This window comes from Vanessa tameamea, chromosome 3 (genome assembly GCF_037043105.1).
Source record: "Vanessa tameamea isolate UH-Manoa-2023 chromosome 3, ilVanTame1 primary haplotype, whole genome shotgun sequence".
NCBI classification, from domain to species: domain Eukaryota; kingdom Metazoa; phylum Arthropoda; class Insecta; order Lepidoptera; family Nymphalidae; genus Vanessa; species Vanessa tameamea.
This window is the reverse complement of record NC_087311.1, coordinates 6,827,283-6,848,173: the sequence shown is the minus strand read 5'-3', so window position 1 is coordinate 6,848,173 and position 20,891 is coordinate 6,827,283. Positions and strand designations below refer to the sequence as shown.

General features: G+C 32.3%; 1 protein-coding gene across 1 annotated transcript in view; it reads right to left on the bottom strand.

Annotated features, from left to right (window-relative positions):
- The window catches only part of LOC113397446 (THO complex subunit 2), a 213,284-nt gene extending 193,652 nt beyond the window's left edge, over positions 1 to 19,632 (bottom strand). The window contains exon 1 of the mRNA XM_064217412.1: positions 19,629 to 19,632. The gene's annotated coding sequence lies outside the window, so the exon portion shown is untranslated. The remainder of the gene's footprint in view (positions 1 to 19,628) is intronic.
- Positions 19,633 to 20,891: the final 1,259 nt, after the last annotated feature.

Sequence of the window (20,891 nt, the reverse complement as noted above, 5' to 3'; positions counted from 1 at the left end):
TCATATACATTATACATTTATCAGAAATATTACATTTTTAAATTTATAAAACGTCTAAAATTGTTAAAAAGTCAATGAGAATCAAATTGTAGTCGGTATCTATAGGAGACTGTTCGTGCGGGTAATTAAAGCCAAGCGTCGTAATGAGAGGCCGCTGTGCACACTAATTAGGCCCCATCGCTCCAGAAACTGTATACCTAACTCTACCAATTAGCAGCTAGGTACATCATTTCAGTTTTAAAATACAAAGAAATCTTCCGCTCTTGTGCAATCAACCTTTATCGAGAGAATATCTTTAGACGTGTACTTACGTCAATGTGTGTATAAAAACGTATAGATCTTTTAATACAAAATGTTGTGCCTTTCTATAATTGTATTAAAAAGTACATAAAATTATTAAAAAAAATGTTTTCCAATATTTTACATAGCACCAGTGTAGCACTCATATACATAACTTTGATTTCTATAAAATCCATTCATCGTTTTATGAAGATTCTCAAAATATGTAACGGACCTATAACATTTCAAATTGATTATTAATATAGCACGTGGTGTATGTGACAAAAACATTTATTACATTATTCGTCACGGAGTATAAGTTCATTATATTAAATATACATTACTCAGATGAAATAATACTCGGTGAAATTAGTTTTTATAACCATTTCTCCTCCATAAATATAATTGCGTTCCACTTATTGCCCATAAAAGGAAGGGAACGTGCGAACGGCCCTGTTGCAAAATTGTACAAAAGGAAAGTGATATTAGGTGGAAGTGGAAGCAGTGCTACCCCGGGCATGTTTCGGTGACTGGAGCGGGCTTTCAGATAAATTATTTATCAACTGTATAGCAATTTTCTTTATGACTCCTCCGACGGAGCAGAGCAATTTACTCGTGAAAGAGATGCGTAAACTTGCAAGGACGCCTAAATTGAGAGTTGAACTTCGAGGCCAGTAAAGATTTCAATAAGGACATCGAATATTAACGCATAAACTACGTGTGTAATGATTTTTATTAGGAAATATTGAACAAACAATATCCCATCTAAATTAGTAATTTTATCCTTAATGTTTTACCCGGTGACATAATTATACATATAATAAAGATATTGTTTTATATTATAAAATTTATAATACGTCTACGACTTATTTCCGACTGTCACCAACTAACAGACACTAAAATGTCAAATAAAATAAAATCTTTCTAAAGTAAAGTATTTTATTATTAATGTTAAGTTTTACAATAAAGCGTACGATACATTAATATCGCTCATAATAAAAACAATGTTTTTGAACATGTGCAATTCATTAGTTCCCTTTTAATCAGTATTTTAATGGTTTTGCAAACAGAAAATAAAATGTCATAGTTGTTGTATATTTATTAGTGACTAAAATATTGTTTCGAACATCCTAAGCCTACATAAACTGAGGCACCCGTTAAAGCACTTCGTAAGTTTAGTGCACCTACTGCATCTATGACCAAATTCATCACAATTGAAACAAATAACTTCTGGTTATAAATTAGTTAAACTATATATTGGTTTTACTTAAGAAAATATTATATATTGAACTATTCTTGTTAAAAAAAAAAACAACTTGAAGTTAGATTTTTTAAATAAGATACTAATTGTTTTGGTTCTAGAAATCTACAAGCATTGACACTTATTCCATGAATAAGAAAGTCTACAGCTTTACGATCATTAATTTTCTCGCTTTTTTACATAAAAATATGGACGGTTGAAAAAAATGAACAATAATATGATAAGAGTAACGTACGTAATTTCACACTTTGATTATTTAAGCTGCGGACGCGTCGAAGTAAAGAAGTATGACGTTTTGCGTGTGTCAACCGTTGCTTACACACACTAAAATCACAAAGTTGTCGCGTTTTGTATACTCTATCTAGATGTATAAATAATTTAGGTATTCATATTGAAACCCAACACCATTTTCACCTCACTATAGAGTGCAAATACTTATTAAATTTAAACGTATCACTGACCTTATTCTTATTAAAATATTCGTTATTGTTCTTATGGCCTGGCACGTGGTTCTATATCCCTGCTCCTTTGTAAGAAACCTCTGCTCTGTATAGCCTACTCCAACCACAAGAGGACAAAAGACAAACAAACAACATATGACATCGAATTGATGTGATGTTATTGGTCGAGAGCTTGAATAATAATCTATGATATTAATTATGGATTTGTGCAAAAATGCCGTTTTTAATAATGACGGAGCTCTTGTTAAGTGGATTAGTGTGGTGTTATAAAAAAAGATATATCAATCAAGAACTTTTAGTAGCGTACAATATTGCTGAGCTGTAAGCAAAACGTATAGAAAACCAAATTTGAGGTTTGTTTATCCTTATTCCTTGTTCGATTGGAATAGGCTACATTGTAAGTTACTTTAATTATTTTATCAAAGAGTCACTTCATCGTTCGGTCATAACGCGATTAACAAAATGAAGATTACATCCAAGTATACATACATATTTTTTTGTTCGAAATATAAAGTAATTAATAATTATTATTATCAATCGACATATTAAAAAAAGGGTAATTCTGAATTCATCAACGAACTTGATTTACAGAATACGAATCCACTTTTCCATTTTTGTATCAGCATACCACATCACCGCGATTGCTTCGGACGTTTTTTCACAAATAGATTCACCAACCGCGCTCGTCTGTGTGCGTGGAAAAATTTAGCTATGTCGAAAGCGTTTAACGAGCCTTCGCCTAACGAACAGTTCATTGGCAGCGTTCATTTTTAATTGTTCGATCGCCTGGAACAATGAACAATCGAACGAGAACAATGCCAATAAAGCTATTCACAATAAATCTTTGTTTGATATATAAGCGGTGAGTCGTGAGATGGTGCAAAAGGCAGTAAATAAAAAGCTGTGGTATTGGCGAGGTAATTGATGGCGAACAGCAATCAAATTAGCTCCACGTCGCGAATAATCGTCTGAAAGCTGCCCGGCTGAGCGCTTTGTGGGTCAGCGGGACGCCGGGTGATGCAGTTTCGCTCTCTTAATATCGTCGTTTCGATAGTTTAATATTTACAAGATCCTTGAACAATTCGAGTATTATTTTCGACAGTTATGTGTACAACTTTATAACGTTAGTATATTAAACATTTCTGTACTCTCTCAATATCAATTCATTTACCATCATCGTCATCATCAATTCATTTATGTGAAAATTCAACGATGATAAATAATTAATTATTCAAAAATCGGTAGGTATGTTTTTTTTTTTAAATAATGTTTTCCTTTAACGTCAATTATCAAAAAAAAATCTTTGTACTTTTAATTATTACTATTATTTGTATATAATAACTAGACCGACAAATAATGCTGAACTAATTATACTATATTGTCAATGAGACATTAGTGAATTATCCCAGTGTCGTGCAGATCGTTCACACTAGACAAGGTTAAAGTGGTGCCGATATGGCCACGCAGCATCACTCGTACGTTTAGCTTTTATCATAATTTAAGTTTTCCATTAGCCGTAATTGACGCGAACATCGTTCGTCGCTTACGGTTGCCTCGGATTGTTGATACGATTGTTATTTTTAGATACATAAATATTTCCTATTTTCAAAAGGTTTTCAAACCTCATACCTTCTTAATTGACAATCCTATTAATAATTAATAAGAATTATGGCACATAGCTTTTATCTTAATGTTGCTTTTAACGGGACATTTGTATTCGAGAGTCCATTCCGATATAATTTTCAACGGCGCGACTGTCTCACTAATGGAGAAATATAGTGTTTTAAATATATTATTAATGTATGAATAATTCACGATACTCTTAGTTAAATACTTATATAAAAAAGATCTTAAAAAAGTTATAAACAGTGTAATAATGCAATAATGTCGATATCCAAACCTCGAAATACGGCCAATACGAAAATGTTGTCGGTTACCCTTTTTGGAATATCTACAAGGGCTGATATCACTGGGATATCACTAAAACGACTATAACTACACAATACAAATTATTAAGAGTGCTTGGCGTCACGGGAACGCTTTCAGAAGTAATGAATTAGAAAAGTTGCGCAGCACTCACTCGGATTGAGCCGCGCGGCTCAGCGTCGGCGCGCCACTCGCTACAACATTACTTTAATTAAATCTATTTGAACAACAAACTTTAATTAAATTTCATCCAGCAGTTAGGCGTCGCGGAGGAATAATCGCGCAATTAGAGCGGCCGTGAGCGTCACCTTACTCGCTCCCAGTTAATTAACTCACTTGGGCGACCTATCCGACTCGAGCTCGGTGTATTAACACGCCTAACGTTTAGCGGCACATATGGTGAATTAATGTTTGATGTTCATTAAAATGGTCCTATTATAATTAAAATGAATCATTAGGTTTATTTTGCTTATTTAGTATTTTTGTTATAATTATGAATAAATAAATGCCCTGTTGTATTATTACCGGCTCTTATTCTTTAGGATTCTCCACCAATACTCACCTAGTCAGCCGACGTCATGCTAACAGATCTTACAGCAATTATTTTATCATCATGTGATTGTAAAACATATTTTAATGTCTACGAAACCGCTATAATAATTTGAACATTAAACTTTGAATTTAAATTTACAGAGAATACCTTGTTAATTATTCTAATAAAGATTGTACATTTATGTATTTTGACAGTTTTAAGAATAAACTAAATTTGGTGACTTGTCTATAAAAATGCTTTTACGCTATTTCTCGAAAAAATGTTTGTGATCTTGTAATTTTCCATGGAAAGTTGACATTTGCCACAAACAGTACACGAAGATCGAAAATTTTCTCTGAGACTACTTAAAGTAATAATCTCATGTGAATCACATACTAATTCCTGTGTGAAAACAAACAAAGTTAACTTATCTTTCTTTTATTATTAATAGTCCCATAGTAACAGAGATGAGTTTAGATATTCCTAGTACTATGACCGAGACCGGTCAGAAAGACATCGTAAACAGTATAAATATACTAAAAATAATAATTTATTTACTTACGTTCGTTCAATATGTTAGGGTATATTTTACAAATTTGTATAAAGTTATCATCCATTTATTCATCTCCAATGTCATGTCTTTAAATAATAGGAATAATACCCATAACATAGTGCTTTGTACGAACGATTCTACAGCTTTACTGGACTTATTCGATTAATACTCATAGCGACACAATGGCTTGCCGCTTAGGGTTCTGTGTTGCGTTTTCATTGTACAACTTTAATTGTTTTCCAGACATGTGGCTCGCCGTACATTCAATTTAATTTGAAGAGACTGCTATTTCTAGCTCAAGTTAATTAAAATTGTATACCGATGAAATTCTGAAACGGTAAAACTTTATCTAATATTAAAAAAATAAAAATAAATAAAATATATTTAATATTCCAAACCTCTTTTTCAACTCTATGTTATCAATTAAGTGTTAATAATAAATTTCAATATTTTTGATAGATATCCGACTTGATTTACTTGGTAAAAGTTATTCCGAGTTTCTAGCATTAAATGTACCCAATTTCAACAGTTTTTTTTTTCTTTTCTTAATTCAGATATTAATTTATAATTGAAAAGATATGTTGATTTATATAACTCACCTCTTTAGAATTCATATTCAATATTATATAAACATGGTAAATTTAAAATATATATATGTTAGACATATTGGCAAGAGGCTGACTGATGGTAGGGGGTTACCATCGCCCATAGATATTGGCATTATAAGAAATAATACCCAATGCACCACCAACGGGACTAAGATGTTATGTCTTTTGTGTCTGTAGTTACACTGGGTCACTCACTCTTTTGTTATCACCGTCCAGGGGACGATGATCAGCTGTGATTAGTTGAAGTATCTGGGCCTGATCTTGGACGGACGATAGAGCTCAAGCTCTATCGTTTAACTAATGCTGCCTCTGCCTCAAGGCAGCATTTCGTTAAGCTCGGGCCGAAGCTCGTCAACGCCGTTGTTGCCCTGGGATACCTCCTACCTATAATAAGTGGGTAGTACCTACCCGAACGGGCGTGCACAAAGTCCTAACACCTATTAAAATGTCGAATTTATAATGCTTCAGATTCCGATCCGATCCGAGTTCAAATCTCGTGTCGAGCTAACAAAAATTAGTCATTTTGAGTTCTCAGTAGCAGTTAAGTTATACTAAAATTATTAGATCTATACCTAAGGTCTAAAGAGCCGAGATGGCCCAATGGTTACAACGCGTACATCTTAACCGAAGATTACGGGTTCAAACCCAGGCAAGCACCACTCAATTTTCATATGCTTAATTTGTGTTTATAATTCAACTCGTGCTCGGTGGTGAAGGAAAACATAGTGAGGAAACCTGCATGTATCTAATTTCAACGAAATTCTGCTAAATGTGAATCCATCAAACCGCATTTGAGCAACGTGGTGGGATATGCTTCTAACCTTCTCCTCAAAAAGGGAGAGGAGGCCCTAGCCCAGCAGTGAGAATTTTACTGGCTCTTACTATCTATCTATCTAAAGTCTCTCAAGTACGGGATCGAATCTGATTGTCGTCTCTCAAGACGATGAGATTGAGAGAATAGGAAAGTATCTCAGTTGGACCCACACTTATGCACTACAATATCTCCTGCGCAGATTGCTAGTCATGACCGATATTCATTCAGGTGGACATATTATTTAATACTTACCAAATTCAAAGAAAATGTCATCAACTTAATTCACCAACCCATTTTCATTTATTGCTAGTGTAGCATAGAAACGAACCTGCCAAGTTTAAAATTGGTAGGTCTTATGTAAGTAGTTAATCAGTTGTAGTCCAATAAATCTAAGAAATACCTTTTCACAGTTGTAAGATTTATTGGACAATGTTAATAGTAAGTTAGCAGTAATATTGGCTTTTTTGAATTGGTAATCAAATATAATTTTGTCGCGATTGAAAACATACAAAAGTATGTAACTGCTCGAATTTATTTTACGCTTGATTTTGAAATGTCTCGATTTAACGGTCAGGTGTTTTAAAATATGGAAACTTTAAGTTAAAATAAATCACAGAAAAATATTTTTGATATCCATAAAATTTGCTTCATTTGACATATAGTTTTATGGCATTTATGTTTGAAATTGATTTAGGTCGTGGGGCCGCCGTTGCTGGCGCCTACGAGGCGTAATCTAAAGGTTATTTTTTACACAGTCATCCAAGTACTCAAATGTTTTTGGTTTAACTACGTAGATAGTTTATAAGTCGCATGGACTTACATATCCCCAGAGAAAATAATCCAATCGCAACAACGAGGGAGCTAGTTTACAGGTCCATTTTGTTAAATTGATTGTTCGACTCATCTTTCTTTCAATTAATTAATTATTTAATAGCCACCTTGTTTATAGACACATGTAAGCAGAAAACACGTGTTTTTTTAATAATCGGTGGGCTGACATATGAGTCTGATGTTAAACGGTCACCATCTCTGCTTGGCGGTAGGATATGGGCTTAGGGTATGGGATAGGAGGTGGACTTATAAACAGCTCTACCACCGCAAGTAAAAGGTGTGCAGTGACTGTAGGTACAAACGAATCAGTTATAATGATTGTTTTCTATGTCATTTTCTTAGTTCTCCATTACAAATTGCGATGCCATCTAAAATGTCTAAACGAAAATAAAAATAAAAAAGATCGAGTATTCATTTGGAGTCGTTGCCAACCTCTTGAAGTATTTAAACAAAATTTTTCACATTTACAAGCCAGATTAGAAACCGCTATAATCGTTAATTTTCAAATAATAAAGATCGTATGCAGTTAATTATAATGATATCCATTACTTTAATTGTGTCCGTTGATTAAATTAAGTTGTGTATATAGGACTTGGTAACGACTCGGCTTCAAGACAATATTGCATAACGTCATAATTTAATTATCTATTTTTAATAAACAAATACGATTTAGTTATATTCCACTTGTTAGTGTATTTTCTGATTTTTTCGAACTTGGTAATTTTATTGAAGTATTAATATTATTAATACAGCTTAAATTATCCATTATTAACACGGCATCTTAGAAAGTAAAAGAAAGCAAAGGTCACAACAACGTAAACGTTCCACAGGTGTACTATGGTCTCCTCTATTTAGAAGAAGGTTTTTCAGACTATTCCACCACGCTGCACCAAGTCGGACGATACACATAATATGACTGACTACATGCAAGTTTTCTCACGGTGTATTTAATATGTAATTTACTACACCACCGAGTACGAAATAAACTATAAACACAAATTACACATGATATGATTCGGTGTTCGCGTGGACTTGAATCTTAGGTTAGGTTATTAATCTGATCTAACGACATTATCAGTAATAAGCAGTAACAACAACACCGATGAGTCAAAATAATGATAATTTTTATATATGTAAAATAAAGAAGGACCAAATATTGCTCATTTATTAGTATTATAGTACCAGAAGACTTTATTTAATTAATGAAAAGTCGTGGTTCTTTTAATACAATTTTATCCAATAACCTAAACATGAGCTTATATTTTATCCAATAATAATGACAGATGTTTTTGAAATCAAACCATAAAATATAAATAATAATAATAATATAGCTTTATAAAATAAAAATAAAAATTAATTGATAAACATTAAAATCATTATCAAATATTAAAAATTAATTACTAAACAGTAAATTCAACGATTGATCACTAAAATAAATTATTAAATATTAAAATTAATAAATTAATTGTATATTTTCCATGTATTTGTTAGTATTATTAATATCAACTATTAAATATTTAAAAAAATCAGTTATTAAATATAAATTAGTTGAATTGTGATTTTTCAATGTATGGACCCCCTTCGGGTATAAGCCTCCTCCAAAGAATGCCACACGTTTCTGTCTTTTGCTGTCTCAATCCAGTTTCTGCCTGCAACCGACACTAATTCATCTTGCCACCTTGTGCATGGTCGCCCTCTGCTTCTTCTTCCTTTTGGTCCTTTCCATTTTGTTATTGTAAATGTCCACCTTTCATCTGTGTATCTTGCTAGATGGCCAGCCCATTTCCATTTTAGTGTTTTAGCAAAGAGTAAGGCATCAGTTACTTCAGTTTTGTTGCGAATTTCTGCTTTCACTCTGTCTCTTAAGGTGATTCCTAGACAGCTTCTCTCCATTGCTCTTTGTGTGGCTTGAATTTTTCGTAATATAAATAGTACTCCATAAATTATTAATTACTATTCACATTTATCGATTTTAAGTAAATGACAGTTTAATTTGTTTTTATCGTTTTGGCAAAAACATTACGACAACAATATTATTATATCTTTATGGTTAATTAAATCACTTCCCTAATGGAGCCAGGAGTGCATGCGGTATCATAAAAATCTAAAGAAACGAGTTCTCAAAATGTCCTCATATCTTTTTACTGTGCCAAAATTTATTCATCGTAAAAACTGTACTTGTATATACGTTACGTTTTTTATGATACGATTGCTCTCTTTTACAATAAAACTTATGAAGCGCATTGCTTTGTTCTGAAAAGTATTAGAATGGCCCTGACAATCTCATTATTACATGAGACGTAACTAATGTAACGTCAGCTAGACAGACTGAACGCTTGTTATCTCTTGCTAGTTCAGGAAATCGTTTGGTGGGATAAGAAGCTGGGTATGTGATTTAAACGTTCATAAGGTGACTAGTATGCGGTGATGCGCGCCGGAGACGCGTTAACGACGTGGCGCGACAATTTTAATCGCCCGCTCCATAAACATAAATTAATGTACAAAGTATGTACTCTTGCAATAACCCTAGTAAATGTTTAAGATAGTTTCTACAGAAATTCATAATTGCTTTCTGCGTTTCAAAATGTTTTCCGTTCTGATTAATAACCTATAATATTTTATTGCTTTGTAGAGTATATATAGTGATATGGAATTTATATTGGAATTTAAACAATGTTTTATATAATTACTAGTTGCTGCCCGTGGCATCACTCGCTTGTGGGTGGAGGGGGATACACGGGGTAGGGATAACAAAAAAGTAACCTGTGTTCTATTCCAGATTATAATCTATATTTATTTACATTAACTAGTTATCATTTTATACATAAAATTACGCACATTAACTTTTTTTTAAATATGCTATAAAAACAAACCTATCAAAAGCCAAGGAAAAAAGAAAAATATATATTTTAATATAAAAAATATCTTTAACGATGTTTTTATATTCAATAATTAACAACCAAAAGTAATCTAAAAGCAATTAAAATAATTGTCCTTACTGTAGCGAGCAGAAAGGAATTAGCATTTTAAGGTATATTACAGCCTTATAAGATATTATCTCAACGGATAACAGTAAAATCGAATGAAACGTTGTTAATTAAATCGGTTCAGAAGGATTTACCACATTTCTGACTTGAATATGGCAGCAACCCGTTTTAACAGCTGCATAGGAGCTCCTAAGAAGGAAACTCCTATAAAAAACGAACTACATAAAAAATAAGTAGGTGCTTCAATAAAATAAACGGTTACTAATCAGTATTCAATAAAAGCCGACTTAAAGCCGCTAGAAAGAAGGAAAAACTGTTATTTTAACACACGTTAAAAATACACGCTAGTTTTTAATAGTTTATTTTACGTTTTTTTTAATCATGCATTCAAAATAATAATAATAAGTAATTGTTTCTTTCATTGAATATTCATCTAACAAACTAAAGATATTTGATAATAAAAAACTAATACAACTTAGTAAAAAATTCAATTCGAAAATCGTATTCTTCTTCGTCCTCGTATAATTACGGAATGTCGAATCCTGGAAACTATCTACCAATTTTGCCCAAATACAGTAAGCAGACCCTTAGTTGGTGCCGGGCCATTGCAAAATGTTTTGTATAAGAATAAGACTACCCCGAATGAAATAGTAAACATTTTTATTGTTTCTTTTATTGTAATTCCTCGAAGTAGAGCTCCGTCCAAAGGCAAATGGGTATTTCAATCTCGTTAGACACAGTGGCGCGCAAAAACCGCGGTATTCTCGACGCGCGACATTTGTGCGCATACGACGGATACGACGTGCGCGCATTTTCTAATGAATTTAGATCAAAAGAAAAAAAATCCCGTAATGCTCGAACCAGCGCTGCTGTTTCTTATGAGAAATAATTGTATTAATGTGTGCGCTCTGGAACCGCAATCGTTTTCTGGATCAGTTTTTTCAGCGTACGTCAATAGAAGTTCGATGCATCATTTCCACGACTTATCGTTTTGAATTAATAATTGTCTATACATGTTATTGGAAAATAATTAACGATACGCGAGCTTTGTCGAGAATGTGGTTTTTGTTCCCAGTAATTATGTGTTGATTTTTAAAATGATTGTATAAATCGCAGCTTATGATTATAATTATGAACTCGTATTAATGCACATAAATTAATTGTTCTTTTTTTGTGTTGTATGCCCATAAGCCCTTCTTCGATTGAGTTGAAACTTAGTTCTTTTGATGATGATACTCGTGTGGAGATTTCTGACTTAGTAACTTCAAGCTACAAAAAGTCGCGCGTGATTCGTTTCACATACATTTTTAAGAAAAATTTAAAGAGGACAACATGTTATAAGAATATAATCAATATAGTCATAGAATCATCAATATAGGAACAGAAATATCGAATAATAAGCAGTAGCGACCTGCCCACGGTTCGCACGGATGCAATTTATTAATAAATAAAATGATAAGTGCGCTCAGCGAGGCAATATTAAGTATGTACTTATGTAAGTATAATATACTTAATAAGAAATTTAAATAATTTGTAGTGATTGAAGTAAACTCTTTTTAAACAATCACCGAATACTCCAATGAAGTGCCCTCGAGGAGCGATATCTCATTGTTTTTGTCGATATCTCGTAAACTTTGTGTAAGCTGAATTTTTGGACTATGGATATCATATAGCTATCGAATCTCCAAAGCTCATGTTGCGTCTTATCTTAAAAAACGTAAGGATATTTTAAGTAAACACTTAAATCTGCAAATTTAGATAAAAATTAAAAAGCTAATCAAGTATTGATGGATTTGCTTTTACATATGTAATATTTACGAAAAATAATAGATATTATTATAATATAGATAAACCCGATCTCATTTAATTGTAGTACATCTACATATTTTTCGAAGCACCATATCCCGCTAGACTAAAACTGTATTTTCTTATCCAATATCAGTGCATAAATTCTACGAAATAAAATTCTTAACATGTTCACTACGACAATATTACATATCGTTTTGGTTTAATTTAGGATATAGCGATAGGGTTGCTATATTATTACTGATGAAAATATGAACAGATGAATTTAATATCCAATGTTATAAATAAACAATTTGGGGATAATAGAGGTGGCAAAACGTATTGTGCCGATATACAAAGAGTGGTTCGTAGCGCGCATGATTAGCGGTAGATGGTCGCGAGGGTGGGCGGCTGATTGCTTGCCCAATTGGGTCTTATCCACCCGCACATGGGAAATATTTTTAATCAACACCTCCATTGAACTTACGAGCGGTCGTACGTGAGCTCGTGTACCAGGGCCGTATTTGGAGAAAAATAAATAAGTCATAAATTACCAAACTAAATTATTATATTGAGGCATCTAGGTATAGTTGGTTGGTTTTTTCCCTAAACCGTTCATGCAATTTTTAGGAACGACTTACAAAGGCTCTGTCTGCTATTATTTGATGTTTATGTGTAGGTACTTATTATTATTACTCACAGGAGACGTTGGCAGCGTAATTGCAATTAATGCATACTGTGGTGAACACTTATTTCATAATGGTTAACACAAGAATAATAGTTTCAGGCCTGCGTAACTTTTTCAGTTACTTAAGACAAAAAAATCCTGGAAAGTAATAACTCAGAGTTTAAAATCAACATTTGCATCACAGGACATAGATATTTTGTTTTATTTTAGCTATTTCGTACCAACGAGTAAATAGTGAGAGTAGCCTTTTAGCAACATGTGTTACTGATTGTGCCCTGGATCTTTATTATCTTTTATATAGTAATAAAATACTCAATAATATATATTTTTATATGTTTGTTTTACGTTAAAAAAAATTAATCGAAGTTGCTTTATCTTTCAGCATTGGTACATATAGATATAAATTTAAGGAATCGTTTCTATGGCTAACTCTTCAGTACTCTTAAATTTTATTGAAATATGAATCATATTAATTGCATTATATACCAGATTCGTGCCTGTATAGGGTGGAGGTACACTAAGCGGGTGGCGGTGGGTCCCTGCTTGATTGGCCCTATGAATGTGAGTAGATTGCATTGCTGCCCTCTCCGCTATACGCTCGACAGCTCGCGTGCGCTTCCGCGTTCATTGCCGCCGTACCCACACTATGATCATCACTTTTCTATGACAATCATTACACGAACAATCTCATTGATTTTCATTTATCAGAGAAACAATCTTGATTTAAGTTAGTTCACTTTATAAATAAAATATTACATGAATAATAAATTACCATAAGCAACGTATTGGAATATATTTATTTTACTGGTAATAAAATACAGTTCTCATATTCGTGTGTACCTATGAAATTTCATTTCACATGACCCATATAAATGTAAGTCACGTTTTCAATAACCTTCAGTTTTAGCTTCATAATTTTAACCCGTGCTGATATGAGACTTCATTTTGTTATGAAATTCGCCTCCGAAACATACCGCGCAACGATATAAGAGAGTTTTATAAGAAAAACGCTCTATATCGCGCGAGTGCGAGGGTTATCGAATTTAGTTATGTAATAATTAAATTATGCTCATTTTTCGCGAGTCGCTTGATGAAAAGGGCGCTGCGTGGTCCCATCATGTCATAATCGGCAACCGACTGAGCTCCTCGAGCTCGCAACGACTCCGCTCGTATTATTAACGATGTGTATTGTAATCACGCGGCGGGCGATCGCCTCCGCCGAAGGTAGGGCGGTATTAAATTCCGACAGCTACGTGATAAATCGAAATTGGAAAAGTTTAATAATGTTCGGTTGCTCCGAAAGCAATAAAACCGTTTATAAACGGGCACAAGCGAACTAGACGGGCAACAGGGACGCCCGGCTTCGAGCCTTTTAGGGACTCTTAGGTGAGTCCGCTATACCTCACGAGCTTGAAATTGAATTCACTCTTATTTTGATGAACTAATAATACTTATAATCATAAATCTGCGAATTTTTTTATGAATAATACTAAATTTGTAAATAAATATAATGATTGTGATTCTAGGAATTGCGTTACAATAGTAGCCCGTAAGAGTTCCACAATGGAACAAACCTTTCCTATTAGCGAGAAAGAAGATCTGTGAATATACCTACCTACATATGGCAAATGTTATTCCATACGTGCCGGTTTCTCCAAAATATTTTCCTTTGGGCAGGAAGAGAATATAAACTAAGATAAACTCAAAATAATCACATGAAAACTCTGTGGCGCATTACATACACATCCATAATACCTTCAATTATGATACATATTCTATTCCCTGAAGCTTCACAATATTAGAAACTCTTACTTGACAATATTAGAAGTTGTCGTTTTAACATACTGTGGAAGAATAGTATATTACAAAGTTTTTTTTACTTTAAATTGTATTTTAGAGTCTATATGATACTAAGTGTCTGCCTCTGATTTACCTTTCTAATCGTTTTTTTTTTCTTGAATCTGCTGCAATAAATCTTGTGAAGAGGTAAGCGTGACTTTTTTACTTTATTCTTTTGTCATTGTTTGTTATGTTGTATTAATTTCTAGTGCGTTATTAAATAAATAACGTTTTGGACAACTCCTCTATCATTTGAGTATATATTTTCAATAAACATACACGATTCATCCGAATATTTTAATATAAATGAAATATGAAAAGTCACGAAATCGGATTTATGCAAAAGTAGGCTCTTATTCAAATTGTGTGAGCATAAAGTAAAATTACAAATGCCAGTCAACTAATCATAGTTACGCAGTTAACTTTCATTATGAGGCTTTATAGCTTTATTCAACACGTTGCAATAACGCGGATACGTGAGTATATAATTATAAAAACTTATTACAAAAATAAATTTCTGTATAATATATCCCGCAGCTCTAAAAACTTCAAACTATATTACTGAACTTAATGAAACAGTAATATTAGATAATTATTAATATACATTACCTATTTTATTCATTAATTACTGTCTTGTGCCCTCTGCTTCGCCCGCGTAGATTTTATTTGATAACGGAGTACTTTCTTCGAATTAATCTATAAAAAAAACTTTGGACTGTTTGTTGATATATATGTCAGTGATTAAATAAATAATCCTAGTTATTGACGATGTCCTCTTGACTGATTTCAGCCACGGCGGCGGCTTTCAAGGTTAAAGTTACCAACTTCCAGACTTCGAGCTGGTACTAAGGGATCTGCAGCCTAATAAGCTAATCAACCAATAAAGCAGTTTAAAAGCCTCACTTCATCCCGATTTAGACAATTTAAACACTTCCAGCTTTCTAAAAACAATCAAAACACAACACCTAATTCCAATATTATGATCGTTTTTTCTTGAAAGCACATCAAACAGTCAAGTTTTTTCATTAAAATGTAAACAAAGATACAAATAATTAAGTTAGAAACTTAATTATTTATATTTGGTCTGACTATTTTTTATTCATATACTTCATATATTCATATAATATTTTATATTAAATTCTATTGACATAATTTAAAAAAAAATAAAAATTCGAATTTGTCAACATCCCTTTCTTATCGCAATAATCCATATCCGGTTGTTATTTAAAAAAAAAATATATTACATTTGTGAATATGCTTACGATATATAATATATTCGAAACAAGTGAATATTAATATCGTCTTTACAAGCAGGTCAAACTGTTAAAAAAACTAAAACTAATTAAAACATTGTTGCAAGTATTCATATTAAAGGTTGTGTCAATTGTATACTTTGAATAAAATAAGTATTTTATTAACCAATCGAATGAACATTACATTTATAAATTATATTAGTTTGTTAATGTCAAAATATGAGACCTTTGCTGTTATTAGTCTTTAAGAATCGCGAGACTAAAGTGGATGTTTTTTTTGGACTTAAGATTGAAGATACTGCTCCAAAAAAAGGTGAATGTGCGACAAAGATTTTAAATAAAAACATTTTGAATAATAAGTAAATTAAAGCAGGTCTATTGTAAGTAAAGCTTCCATAAGATATTGTTGACCGCAACCATTCAGGAGATCATCAGACCAGTTATTAAGTATATCAACTATATTTTGTTTTTAAATGTTGCGTATAGTAGGTATCTTTAAATACTTAGGTTATTATTATTGACAAGAACATGAACGGGTAATGCCTGAAACTTTAGAACTTTGCCCCACCCGAAAGTCGAAAGACAAGCATGCGATGAGTAGCCTTATTAATAATATCCTAAAATGAATAAAATTATATAGAGTAACGTTATGTTTGAAATATAAGGAAAATCCAAAAGTGCACAATTCATAACGCTCATTGAATCGAAAAAAAAATCGGCCAAGTATGTGTCGGGCTCACCCATGAAGGATTCCGTAGCAGTAAGTAACATAATATAAAAATTCTTGTAGTTCGTTATAACTTTGATCGATGTTTTAATAATAGTGTATTTTTTTAAATTAATTTATTGATAAGTAAATATTATAATTAGGTATCTAAATGATGGGATATAGATCTAACTATATGCGAGCCCATATAGGCTTGTGATAGCTAAACAAGCTAGTAGGCACCTATTACAGATTTATTATTAGAAAATAATGGTTCACGGTTTATGCATAAGGTTTTTATGATATTATGTTTATGGTTTATATTATTATTTTTTTATGTTATTATGTTTATGAAATTAAATGTTTTTTTAATATTTGAGTTGATTAATGAATAGTACATTGCGGTTTATGATTAATAACGTATTAAAAAAACTACTTACTACATTTCGTTCAAACCAATTTTCGGTGGAAGTTTACATGGTAATGTACATACATCATATATTTTTTTTAGTTTTATCAAAATCTTATTTTAGAAGTTACGGGGGAAGGAACACACATTCTACCACTTTGGAAGTGTCTCTCGCGCAAACTATTCAACTCAATATCATTTTCGAAGACCTATTCATAGACGCCACGTGTAAGGGTTTGATGAAAAAAAAATTTTGAGTTTCAGTTTCAGTATGGGAACCCCCAAAAATTATTGTATTTTTTTTTATTTCTGTGTGAAAACCTAAATGCGATTCACAGAATACATCTACTTACCAAATTTCAACATTATAGTTCTAATAGTTTCAGAAAAAGGTGGCTGTGTCATACGGACTAACAGACAGACAGACACGACGAATCCATAAGGGTTCCGTTTTTTGCCATTTCGCTACGGAACCCTAAAAACAAGTCTGCTTATTGTCAAATGTTAAACGACTAATATTATGTACTATATGAATCAAAACGAATTTATTAAAAATAAATTGAGTCAATTAGTAATTTTTTTCGCAACCTACAGCATGTTTTCAACTTTCACTCTTCCACCGTGCTTGATTGGCGCGACAAGTTTTTCAACTTTTTTGGTGATTTTTTACGCTTCTATGTATGATAATAAAAATTAGTTGCCAAAATAAGGCGAAAAAATGTTTTTTGTCGTAAAGCACTGCCTGATGCGAAGCATCATGAGGTGTGCAATACTATTATTGTTAGTAAAGTAAAAATTAATAGGAAACAGGTACAGTATGACGATGTAAACAATGCCGTCTGATATAGTACACTGGTTTAGCGTAAATAATCTTAGGCTGAATAATAAAAAAACTAAAATTGTAAAATTTAGCACACCAAACGTGCAAAATATAAAACCCTATGTACTTATCAATGAGGAATCGATGGATCCAGTTGAAACAACTGAATTTCTTGGCCTTACTCTTGATGCCTTGAAGTTACAGTGGCACCCCCATATAAACGGATTGGCGGGTAGACTGAGTTCTGCGGCATTTGCGGTCAAAAAAATTAGATTATTTACCGATGTTGATACGGCTCGCCTAGTTTATTTCAGTTACTTTCACAGTGTCCTACGGTATTATGCTTTGGGGTAACGCAGCCGCTATCCATACTATATTTGTGCTGCAGAAGAGGGCTATTCGCACAATCTATAACCTAGGAGCCAAGGAATCATTAAAGTATCAATTTAAAGAAATTAAGATATTTGCTTCTCAATATATATTCTGTAATGTTTTGTATGTAGGGAAAAATATTAATGTTTTTATGAGAAAATGTGTGAATTTAATTTGACCATCAATAAGTAAGTGTAATGCTTCTATGTTGAATAAAGGAATTTGAGTTTGAGTACTGTATTAGGTGTTGCAACGGTTTCTGTTTTGCCAGAAGAGTGCATTGTAGATTGTAACGAAGACACAACATGGTCGAATCCAGAATTCGCTCAAAAATGAAACAGGGGTCAAATAATTCCTTTCTTCATTTATGTTTTATGCTATTTATTATGAAAGGTTCTTTTTTCATATGATTTTATTTATGAATTTATGTTATTGTGTAAAGAATGCGGTGCGGCAGAATCTAGTGCGGTCTTGATAGGTATATCGGTATTGACAGAGTAACATGACTTCTCGCCAAGGAAAAGAAGATGAACAGCTGATAGATAGACATAAATATATAAGTGTGTTGCTATTATAATAAACATCGTCAACCGTTATGAGGTTCAATAAACTTTATAATAAAATCGTTAATATTTAATAAAATATTATTATTATTATTATTATTCCAAAATTGCTTCCAGATACTAAAATCCTTTCACTTTAGGTACGATATTATTTTAGAAAATCTAAAAAAGCTTTTGTAGATATATGTATATAATAATAATATACATAATATATATATAAATTGCAGCTATGCTGAAACACTAGGTCTTCGCGAAATGAAGCGTGAGAGAATCGAAATCATGCACCTATGCACGACTGAGAAACTATTATGTGGTCTGCCTGTGTCTTAGAACCGACCTACGTGTCTGCTTTTTTAGATATATGTATATAACAATAATATAAATAATATATATATAAATTTCAGCCTTGCTGAAATAACGTGAATTTTTGTCAAATTTAAGTAGCTTTGAAATTATAAAAAATATAGAAGGAACCGGGGTAAGTGTCTGCCATTGTAGTTTTCTGTCTATTTTTTTATATATTTTAAGATATCAAAAGGGCAGACTTACAGCGATCACGTTTTGTAAGTCATTTTTTATGCTTTTCGACTCCATGGCACGCTCAGAGGAACCCTCGATGGGAATAGTGAACCTCCATTTCACCAACAGCAGGTGCAGCAGTATACTTGGCAGTAATATGGAGCTTGCTACTATACCGTAAGTCTGGCGATCACTGGCTCTCAGTCTATTACATTGAGAGAACTTCAAAATGTTTTGCACCTTGTTACTCGCCGGTTATGCTACAGATACTCCTGCGATAGTATTTGTTACTACAACGTATTGTGTTGTATAGATCGTTAAGTCTACACAATTGGATCTCAAATCAAATACTGACCTCGTTTCTAAAACACTAACATCATCTCTGCTACTTAGCAGAATGAAAAACGAGTTTTGACTTACATTACAGCTTAGATTTTTTTCTGTTGATCCTTATGTTTCTATGACAATAAAACAATAACAATTAATGTGCTAGATTCTGGATGTAGGATTTATGTTACGTTACTCGTTTTAGTAAACTCTTTTTCCTAAATTAATTGATTGCATTATCGGTCACCAATTCTTAGGTCATGAGCTAAGAATAGCACAATTAAACATAAAATATCCATGAATGCCTTTTATTTATGTTTAATTGTTCATATACTCGTAGTTTATGCACAGCATGTTTTGCACAAGTATTTATTAATGTTGGTTGTGGGAAATTCCCACAGGCAATGAGCTTACTTTTTTATGATTTTCTACGAGAAAATTTATAATTAAATCAATATTCTTTGTGTTTTGATTATATATCGTCATGGAAACAATTCTATATCACGATATAATTAAATATTTACTATGATAGATATTCAAAATGCGAAGTAATTTCTATTGTATGCACAGTACACACTTGAGGTTTGCGAAGATTTTTTTGCATGCAAATGCGACGATCTTGTTAAACATATTATATCTGTTGTTACTTTTGTCATGCACAAGTTTTATATTATAATTTATTAACGTATCTAGTGGATTGATTTCTTTGCTATATATTCTTTGTAGATTGAATATGGATCACAGGCTACAGCATACAGGACCGACTGAAGACGACACGACAGCCGCCTTCGACAAGCAAATGGAAATGTACATTATATGGATACAATGATAGGTGCAGATAATAATATAATTTTTTGAACTATTCAGTATACTTTTATCAACCAAATAAGTATTTTATAATCAAAACATAGTTTTAAATTATATGTCAATTTATATTTTTTTTCTTTGACAAGATATCAAAAGTAATATTTAGTAAATTATTTATATTTTTACACATTTATTAAACTAAGACAAGGGTAGATTAGTTGTTTTTGTCATAATAAGCAATACGGCGAACAATACTATTAACATATTCAAATTACGTCTATACAAAACTCCTGTTTTTAATTATAAACTTAATTTGGTTATGATAAATCTATGGAAATTTTTACCTCGAGCTTCAACCCTCTGCAGCGGTAAGGGTAGAGTAATTACTTCTTTTCTTTGTAATAAAAACGGATTAAACTTTACTTAGGGCGGCCTATTCATTTTGTTTACTATTCAAAACGGCTTGCGTCAGGAAAAAACTAATTTGCGTTTGCTTTTTACATAGGCATAAGAAAAAAGACTTTAAGATTTTAATTAATTACATGCTCATT